The 8,991-nt window shown below is 43.6% G+C and overlaps 1 pseudogene; it reads right to left on the bottom strand.

Annotated features, from left to right (window-relative positions):
• Positions 1-2,394: 2,394 nt before the first annotated feature.
• LOC6603499 lies at positions 2,395-3,737 on the bottom strand (annotated as a pseudogene).
• Positions 3,738-8,991: the final 5,254 nt, after the last annotated feature.

The raw sequence follows: 8,991 nt of genomic DNA, 5'->3' as shown, positions 1-8,991 counted from the left end.
GCCGGGCGCCGCCGAAAAACTGACTCCGACCACTCCAAGTGTGCAGCAGTTGATCTCGTTTGTCACTCCAAGGGCAACGACAGCTACTGGCGATGCAGATTCGGTAGCCGAATTCATCGCCTCGGAGAATGTGCAGCCAAGTAAGTCTGCAGCGTCCGTGTCCGTAGTGTCCGCAAGTTCGCTAGCTGTCCCGTCTATCCCGATCCCACCAGTAAATAGACGTTCCGGACCTCCGGATATTGCCACCACAGGTACTAGACCTGTGGGGACTAAACCACTGGTGGGAGTCCCACCAAAACGACAAGTTTTTGTTTCACGGCTGGCCCCTGACCTCACATCTAATGATGTAACTGCTTTTTTCAAAGCAAAATAAAAGCCGTGGGTTTAAAGGTGGAGAAATTTAACTTCTCTTATGCCAGGGAGATAGCCTCGTTTAAGATAAGCATCTCCCCAACTCAATTTGACACCATTTGCTCCGCAAAATTTTGGCCGGAGCATTTGGTGGTGAAGGAGTTTAAGGCTAAGAAGAAGAATAGGCCCCCCATATCGCTTCCAAATCTTTCCAGCGTGCCACCCTCAACCTCAATTTCCTCTTCCTCAACTTCCCGTCTTGCTCCAACCTTTCCAAAAAACGAACTTCTCTTTTAGTAACCTATCAGAATGTAAGAGGCTTGCGTAGTAAGCTCAGCATTCTTTTCCGGGATAGTGTTGCATTTGCTTCCCACGTTATTGTGTTTACTGAAACCTGGTTAAAGCCGGACATTCTTAGTTCCGAGGTTTTGGCAGGTCGGTACACAACTTTTAGAAAGGACCGTTCGTCTCGACGTGCAGGAAGGGTTCTAATTGCAGTGAACTCTTACTTCACGTCAGAACACTTCACAGTCCAAGTTCAAAAGGAACTGGAATTCCTGTGTGTAAAACTGATTCTTCCCGCTTTCGCTATATTCATTACTTGCTCGTATATCCCACCTTCTTCGGATATTTCAATTTATGAGCAGCACTTGTCCGCTTTAACCGCTGTTTCTTCCTCGCTATCTGATAAAGATCGTATGATAGTTCTTGGTGACTTCAACTTGCCAGGAACTGTTTGGTCTTCGGTAAACGAGTCTAGTATCCTAGTGCCCATGTCACGACATGACTTTGTTGACGGCTTGCTTGACCTGTCCCTGTCTCAAGTCAATCATGCGAAAAATTCCTTGGGTCGATTGCTTGATCTATGCTTTGTATCGGATCCGACCATAGTGTTGTTAACCCGAGCACTTCCGCTCACAATACCTGAAGACGCCTACCACCCTACTTTCGAGGTGTCGCTAGATATAGGACCAACTGTATTGGATCGGTAGAGTAGACTACCTGAACGTGTCCGCTGCTTTCGTAAAGCCGAGTTTGCGAAGCTTAATAACCTAATTAGGGATTTTGATTGGTCCGCTTTGTACTTGTGCACTGATGTCACAAAAGGCACAAACATTTTTTACAATGCTCTTGGCACATTTTTTGATTCTTGTGTCCCGCTTTCTTGTCCGATTAGATCTGGAAAACCCACTTGGTTTACCAAAGAGTTATCCAGTCTAAAAAACTAAAAATCAAGACTTTATAAAAAATTTCAAGAAGTGGGCTCTCCTACTTCTCACTCTCGTTATGTAATAGCTCGGTCAAACTTTTCAGTTCTTAATGCTCAATGCTATAAGAACTACCTATCTCGTTGTAGGATACGTTTTTCTCAGGACCCTAAACAGTTTAACTGCTTCGTAAACAGTAAGCGTAGAACGTCCGCACACCCATCCTCGCTATCATTTTGTAATACGTCGGCAAATAATGATCAGGCAATTGCCGATCTTTTTGGCCAATTTTTCCAAACGACCTATTCTGACGAAAGCTACTCTGGTCACCCGTACCCATACGGTTTACCGAAGTCGAACGGCATTTTCAGTCCCTTGTTAAATGAATGTTCCTTACTTCATGATCTTCAACTAGTTAAGCCGGTGTTTTCACCGGGTCCAGACGGGGTTCCAGGTTGTGTACTCAGGTACTGCGCCGAGGCACTGTGTGGACCTTTGCTTAAACTATTACCCCTGTCCATTGATTCCTCTTGCTTCCCCCCGATCTGAAAGGAATCGTTTATAATTCCTCTCCATAAAAAAGGTACCAAGTCTGATGCAAAAAATTATAGAGGTATAGCAAAGTTATCCGCTATTCCTAAAATGTTTGAGAAGGTTTTAACTCCGCACTTGAAACATGTCTGCAAGTCACTTATATCTCCAACTCAGCATGGATTTATAAGGCGGGGATTAACCACCACGAACTTGTTAGAGTTTACCTCTTTCATTATTAAAGGCTTTCAAGGTAACTTACAGACGGATGTAACTTACACCGACTTCAGTAAAGCATGCGACTCTTTATCGACTCATGTACTTCCAGTAAATAAAAGAAAGCGAACTTGTTAACAAATATAACACTTAAAAAAAGCAAATTGGAGCTTCCTTCTAGTAATCCTGTATGCGGCCAGTGCCCAGTCGCTGTTTGCGTATCTCTGTCTTCAGCCAGGAGGGCACATCCTTGATGGGATGGGCATTGGGAAAGCGTAGCGGCTTGGCGGGCCCATCGAAGGGATGCGACTTGGCCAGCTTGCGCTGCAGGTATTCCTTGTTCAGCTGATTCTCGTCGCGATGCTTGTCCATGTACAGATTGAAGGGCTGTTTCAGTGGAAAGAATTTCTGATCAGCAAGATACGGTTTGGGGAAATCGTACTCATAGACAGGCTCCTTTAGATTCAAAACATCGTGATAGAACTCCGTCAGCGACTCATCCCAGTTGGTTTGATAGAAGGCCAGCCCTGCCGGCGTCAACTGCTCCTGATGCTGGCGATAAAACTCCAGCGTGCTGAATGTGCGCTTTTCCAAATTGCTATAGTCCGAGGAGGCCAGCTGGTAAGAGCTAAGATCCATGGCAGCATGCTGCTTGTACAGCACAAAGACCATGCGCTGATAGCCCACGCCTTTGGGCGGAAACGGTGGCAGATATTCAGCTAGAACCTGGCCTGCGCTCACCCTGCCATTGGGTATATTGGCAATGAACCAATGCAGACACTCCGCTGAAGGATTGGTGTAATGGGCATCTGGATTGGTGGCCAACAACGTCCAGTAGCTATCCTGCCCCGCCGCCGACTTCCCCGTAATGGGATCCCTTTGACCATCGAAGCTCACGAGTGGCGTCTTGGCCGCCTCCGCGGGCTTGATCACATTGCCATTGTAGACCGGTGTGGGGGTGTCGCCGCCCAGCTCATAGCTTATGCTGAGTGGCACGCGGGGCACAAAGTAGGCGCTGCCATACAGATGCTCAAAGATGCCATAGTGATCTGCGAGCAGGCGTAGATCGTGCTGGCCGGTCGTCTGCACATATGTCTGCTGCACTTTGTCCAGATCGATGATCAGCTTTTGGCTGCGTGCCAGTTGCTCCAGTTGTTTGTTGGCCCGCTGCGTCTTTAGATGCTCCAGGCGGGTCTTTAGCTGGGCCGAGCGCGATTCCTTGAGCTGTGGAAACCCAATGTTGATGCGGGCCACCACCTCAGGATCAGTCACAGTCTCCTCCCGCAAACGTTGTTCCAGCGTACGGGCCACGCCGGGCGGCTTGCCACGCAGCCTATGGCCCTGGCGCGTGCTAATGAGCACAACCGTGGCGGGTGCTCCTCGCAATCCATGGTTAAGACCGCTTTTCATTAACAAATTGCTAAAAGACATTGTGTGTTTTATAAGTTTTGTAAGAAGACTCTGTAAACCATTCCCTTCTAGCACATAAACTTGACCTCTTAGGGTTTCCGCCCAACCTTCTGAGATGGATTTCTAGCTATCTTTGTTTCAGGTCTCAAAGAGTCCTCTTCAAAAACTCCTTCTCTTCACCAGTAAAGGTGTCTTCGGAAGTACCACAGGGCAGCCATCTAGGCCCCTTACTCTTTACACTCTTTATTAATGACTTACCTTCAGTATTAACATACTCTCGAGTACTTATGTATGCGGATGATGTTAAGCTCTGTGTCCAGTACAAGGACATTTCATTTCATTCTCGCTTGCAATCCGATCTCAATAGCTTTCAGTCATGGTGTTGTGCAAACTTGTTACACCTTAATGCCTCGAAATGCAAAGTTCTGGCATTTCATCGTTCTAGCCCTTTGTTGGCTCCATACACCCTATTTGGGGGTTCTCTTGAGAGAATTACCCTGGTGGATGATCTGGGTGTTATGTTAGACCCCAAGTTAAAGTTTTCCGAACACATTTCTACCATGGCAAATAAGGCCATGGGCGTGCTTGGGTTTATAAAGAGGTGGTCAAAGGAATTGGACGACCCCTATATAACAAAGACTCTCTATACCTCGCTTGTTTGTCCGATCTTAGAATACGGCTCCTGTGTATGGTGCCCTCAGTACAAAGTACACCAGGACCGTATAGAATTAGTACAGAAAAACTTTTTACTATTTGCTCTGCGGGGCCTTAACTGGGATGCGGGTGTAAGACTCCCATCGTACACTAGTAGACTACTATTAGTAAACATCCCATCCTTAGTTAACCGTAGAAAAATGCTTGGTGTGATATTTATGCACAACTTGATCAGGGGTGACAAAGACAGCCCTGATCTGTTGAGCCGCATAAACTTCACGATTCCCATTAGACTCGATTCCTATTAGAAACAAGAAATTTTATACCGTTGTTCCTTCCACTTTGTAGATCGAATTATTCCTTGCATGAACCGTTTAGGGTCTTATGCTCGGATTATAATTCCCTCTACCATATTATATCCAATACTAATTCTCTTCCTCTTATTAAATTATTAATCCTTACACACCTTTCGATTAATTAGTAACTGTAGTGGTATTTGTATTTTGATTGCATGCTTAGTTTCTTAGTGAGTTTTGTGCTAATTTTCCTCGAATGTTAGTCTAATATCTATCTTTCTTGCATGTTCGCGTTTGGTTCGGCTACGCACCGCGCGTCATGCGGCAGCGCCCCTCGGTCGGTTGGGCGGGAGGAGGGCTGCGTTTTGCCTGGGATCCGCGCGTAACAGCCTTCTGCTGGTGTCACACGGGCCACTTGACGGTGCAGTAACTGCATCGCCCCTTGAAAGATGCAGTCATTGCATGTCAACGTCCAAATATAAAAAAAAAAAGAGCAAAAGCTGCCGGTCACAACGAAAGAAGTGATTCAACTATACAGAATCATGCGAGCCGAAGGAATCCCGACTGCAAAACACGTCATCTTCAAGTTGACGCTACCTCTGGTCTCAACAGCTCAGCTCGAAGTCTTCAGCATCATCCCAATTCCGTTTTGGGATTCAACAAGCTGGAGTCTATTTGACCTCAAAACCACTATAGTAAGTGCGAACATCCACTGAGACCACTTCATGGGCACTACCCAAGAGGAATTCCGACGTTGTCTTAAAGTACACAACGAGGAGTTCTTCAATGTGGACAATCGCTGTGAGTTTCAACTGTTTAGCAATAAAACAGAAACACTGTGTCAGGTAACACATACAAAGGCAGACATGGTGTGGCTAAAATCTCAGCATCTAAATAAATGGATCTTCGCAACGCATTCCACAACTAAACTTCAAGCAGTATGCAACGGAGATCCGTCAATCATAACACTAGAAGGAACTGGTCTACTCTCCATGTCCCCTGGATGCACTGCTCGCAATACTGAAGTAAGCATCAGCACCACAATCAGCGATGTAAAATCGACCTACACTCGGTTTGGTGACGTAAGCCCACCGGAGACATCACCCTCGCCACCAATGTGGCAACTGAAGAATCAGACATCAGACTATCTTCAAGAACTACGAAGATCTACGCCAGCAACTATCAGCCATCAATAGTCAGCATCTCACCACCGTGCAGCACCATTAAATCGTTGCCTATGCAACCCTAGCAATATCAATTATATTGATTTCTGCCTACATTTTCCAAAAGAAGTATCAATTATGGAAACCAAGGACATCAGATCACGATCCAGCCATGTCATCACCCTCTATTCCCCGTACACGCGGATTTGCCGTCAACTTGGCCGATGGTTGAACACCAGTTCAACGGCCTGGAGAATGTTCAGTCACAGACATATACTTAATTAATATTACAGAATATACAGTGCAATCTCAGAGACAAACACTCATAAATACAATTGTCCATGTCACTTCATGTGAATGAATATGACGACACGATAATTACATTAGCAACTAAGAATAGACAATAGCACTTGTATACGAACCCACTAAAGGGATCAAGCAATAAACAATTTACTTGATTGCTGCCAAGTATCTAAGTAAATGCACTGGAATATAACCCCCGCACAGAGTAAGTGCACCCTATCTAAAAATACACACTCACATGGAGCCTGTGCGTTCCTTCCCATACAATAAGAGTACCACTGCTAGCTATATAAGGATATGCATTTGTTCAATAAAACTATCAGAAACCGTACCACAACTGCCTGTCACTCATTTTCCCATTGCAACCATCAGAGGCTGTCGCCGTGTCTTCAGATCCTCATTTGCGCACCGTAGGATACCCACTCCGCAGTCCAACTGGTTCAAGTTCTAGTTGCGGCAACCAAACTGTGGACGGTTTATGTACCGTATACAACCCAGCTTCCTACACACACATACACCTTAACAAAAAAATTTATTTTTTTAATGTTTTTTTTCAGTGGCTATGCTTCTATTTTCACTCAACTTAAGTATCTTAATCCTGATCCAATGGAACTTTGCAATTCTGAAAACCTTATAAATGCAGTTAAAAATAGGGTTCAAACACTTGGTAGATTCAGTTTACCGTCTGGAAAATATTTGGCCTTCAAATTCGAACAATGTTTGCTGTATTGTTTTCAAAAATTTTTATTTTGATATCTTAGAAAAAGTGGAAAAAATGTAATTGTTCGGGCCAGCCGCCGAAGAATAACCGTAACTTTAAGCATTATTATTGTATGAGCAGAGAGAGCCGCCTATGTTGTAAAACGTTGACTTTCTGCAGAGCTGCTGCGCTCTCCCGTTAAAGGGGCTCCCTGCCGCCACCACTTTGGCAATTACCTTGATCTGCCGCCGCGACTTTCGCAATCACTTTTTTCTGACGCCGTCGTCTATTTTAGTTCTATGCTAACCCCTCTGCGCATTGGTTGCATATCGATCTCGCCTAAATTCTTTCTGGCCATAGCAAACAATCGGTTTCCGCTAAGCCACCAAAATTAAATACGAATCATAAAGATTAAACCAAATTCTCTTTTCATTTTTGAAACACAAAAAAGCTTGGCATCTCAAACAGTAATGCTTGTGTTATAAATTTTGTTTGCATAGGTTCATTTATTGCGCGTCGTTTAAAGCTTCGTTTGTAAAAATCTATGAATAAACGGCTATTGTGAAATAAATAAATATAGTATGACAAAATTATTATTTATTATTATTTGGCCTTCCTATTACTACAAGCAAGGGGCTATATAATTAGAACACTAGTCAAAAGATGTCATTGCTTGACATTGGTCAAACTAAACTAATATTATTATATAATCTATTCTAATTTATGGTTACATTTGCATGTATGTTATATTCGTTATATTCGTTAACTATGTTTTGAGATGTACGGTTTCTTAATCTACTATAAGATGGGCTCTTAACTGCGTTTTGAACTGTGAAAGGTTATTTATCTTTTTCATGTGATGCGGAAGCTGAATCCAAATGAAAATGACATTGACGAAGAAATGCCTCTCGGAATTTATAGTTTTATGTCGAATATTGATAACATTATTTGTTCTGATGAAAATAGTTTAATCTAAATATTTGATGCAGGTATTCGGCTGAATGTTATCTTATGGAGGAACTTTAGCATCTTATAATAAATCCATTTAAAAAAATATTATTTCGAATATTTTGAAAGAGAAAGCTGAAGTTCTGCCATTACGGCTTAACCCAAATATATATCTAGCTGTATTATTAAAGCACACGTTCAACTTTTGCCTGTCTGCGTAACCAAAGTTACCAAATGCCTCTATCCCATAGGTGAGTACAGGTACAAGGTATGTGGCCCCGGATTTTCCGTAGTTACACTTTAGTCCAGGACGCCAGGTTTTATTATAATTAGTCTTTATTTATGAATATTATTTAAGATTAGTTCTGATTACAATGGTCGCTGTGCTTAAAGTATATTTAGATTAATACCAATATTTGCGCTCGTAATTTGCGTGTGGCTGAGTGAGACTTTGGCACCGAATTAAATGGCGTCGATCGTTGAGGCTGTGTTCTCTCCTCTCTTTGTTCGACGGCCGCTTCTAGTCTCTCTCTCTGTTAATTGCTCTGTTATCTCTACAGACTCTGTTGCTCTCTGTGGCTTCCCACCAAATCCCACATTCGGCCCTCCTGACATAGAGTTCGCCCCGAACTCCTTCATAAATTCGACCACCGTAGATGTTTTAAGTAAAAGGGCCTTCTCCCACTCTTTCTACATCATACCGGCCGTGCTTGTGAATCTTGACCACCTTATAGGGCCCTAGAAACTTTCCCCTCAACTTCAATCCAACACCATATTGGGTCCGCCTGATTCCAACTGAGTCATTGAGCTTGTACTGCTTTTCATCCTTTCTCTTTTTATCAAAGGATCGCTTATTTTCTTCCTGCAACGACTGAATATTGTCCCTAGCCCCTTTCCTTAACTGCTCGCGCTCTTCGTCTAGCTCGCCTATGAGAGACTGCTGTACCAATTCTCTCAATTCAGCTATGTCAGTTATACGCATGTCTACTCCTGTTAAGAGTTTAAATGGGGCGACTTTGGTACTCCTAGGTTCGACATTGTTAATTATCTGTTTCACTCTACCCACGTGCCTATACCAATTTCCTGGATTTTCTAAGCTCATCTTTGACAGCATCGGTACTACTATTTTGTGCATTCTCTCGACCTGTCCATTGCCTCTAGGTATTCGTATTTATTTGTATATATATTCCTAACGCGACAGTATTCCTACT

Source organism: Drosophila persimilis, unplaced genomic scaffold (genome assembly GCF_003286085.1).
Source record: "Drosophila persimilis strain 14011-0111.01,24,50 unplaced genomic scaffold, DperRS2 tig00000520-arrow-pilon, whole genome shotgun sequence".
NCBI classification, from domain to species: Eukaryota; Metazoa; Arthropoda; class Insecta; order Diptera; family Drosophilidae; genus Drosophila; species Drosophila persimilis.
The sequence above is the reverse complement of the archived record's forward strand: the minus strand, read 5'-3'. Positions and strand labels throughout refer to the sequence as shown.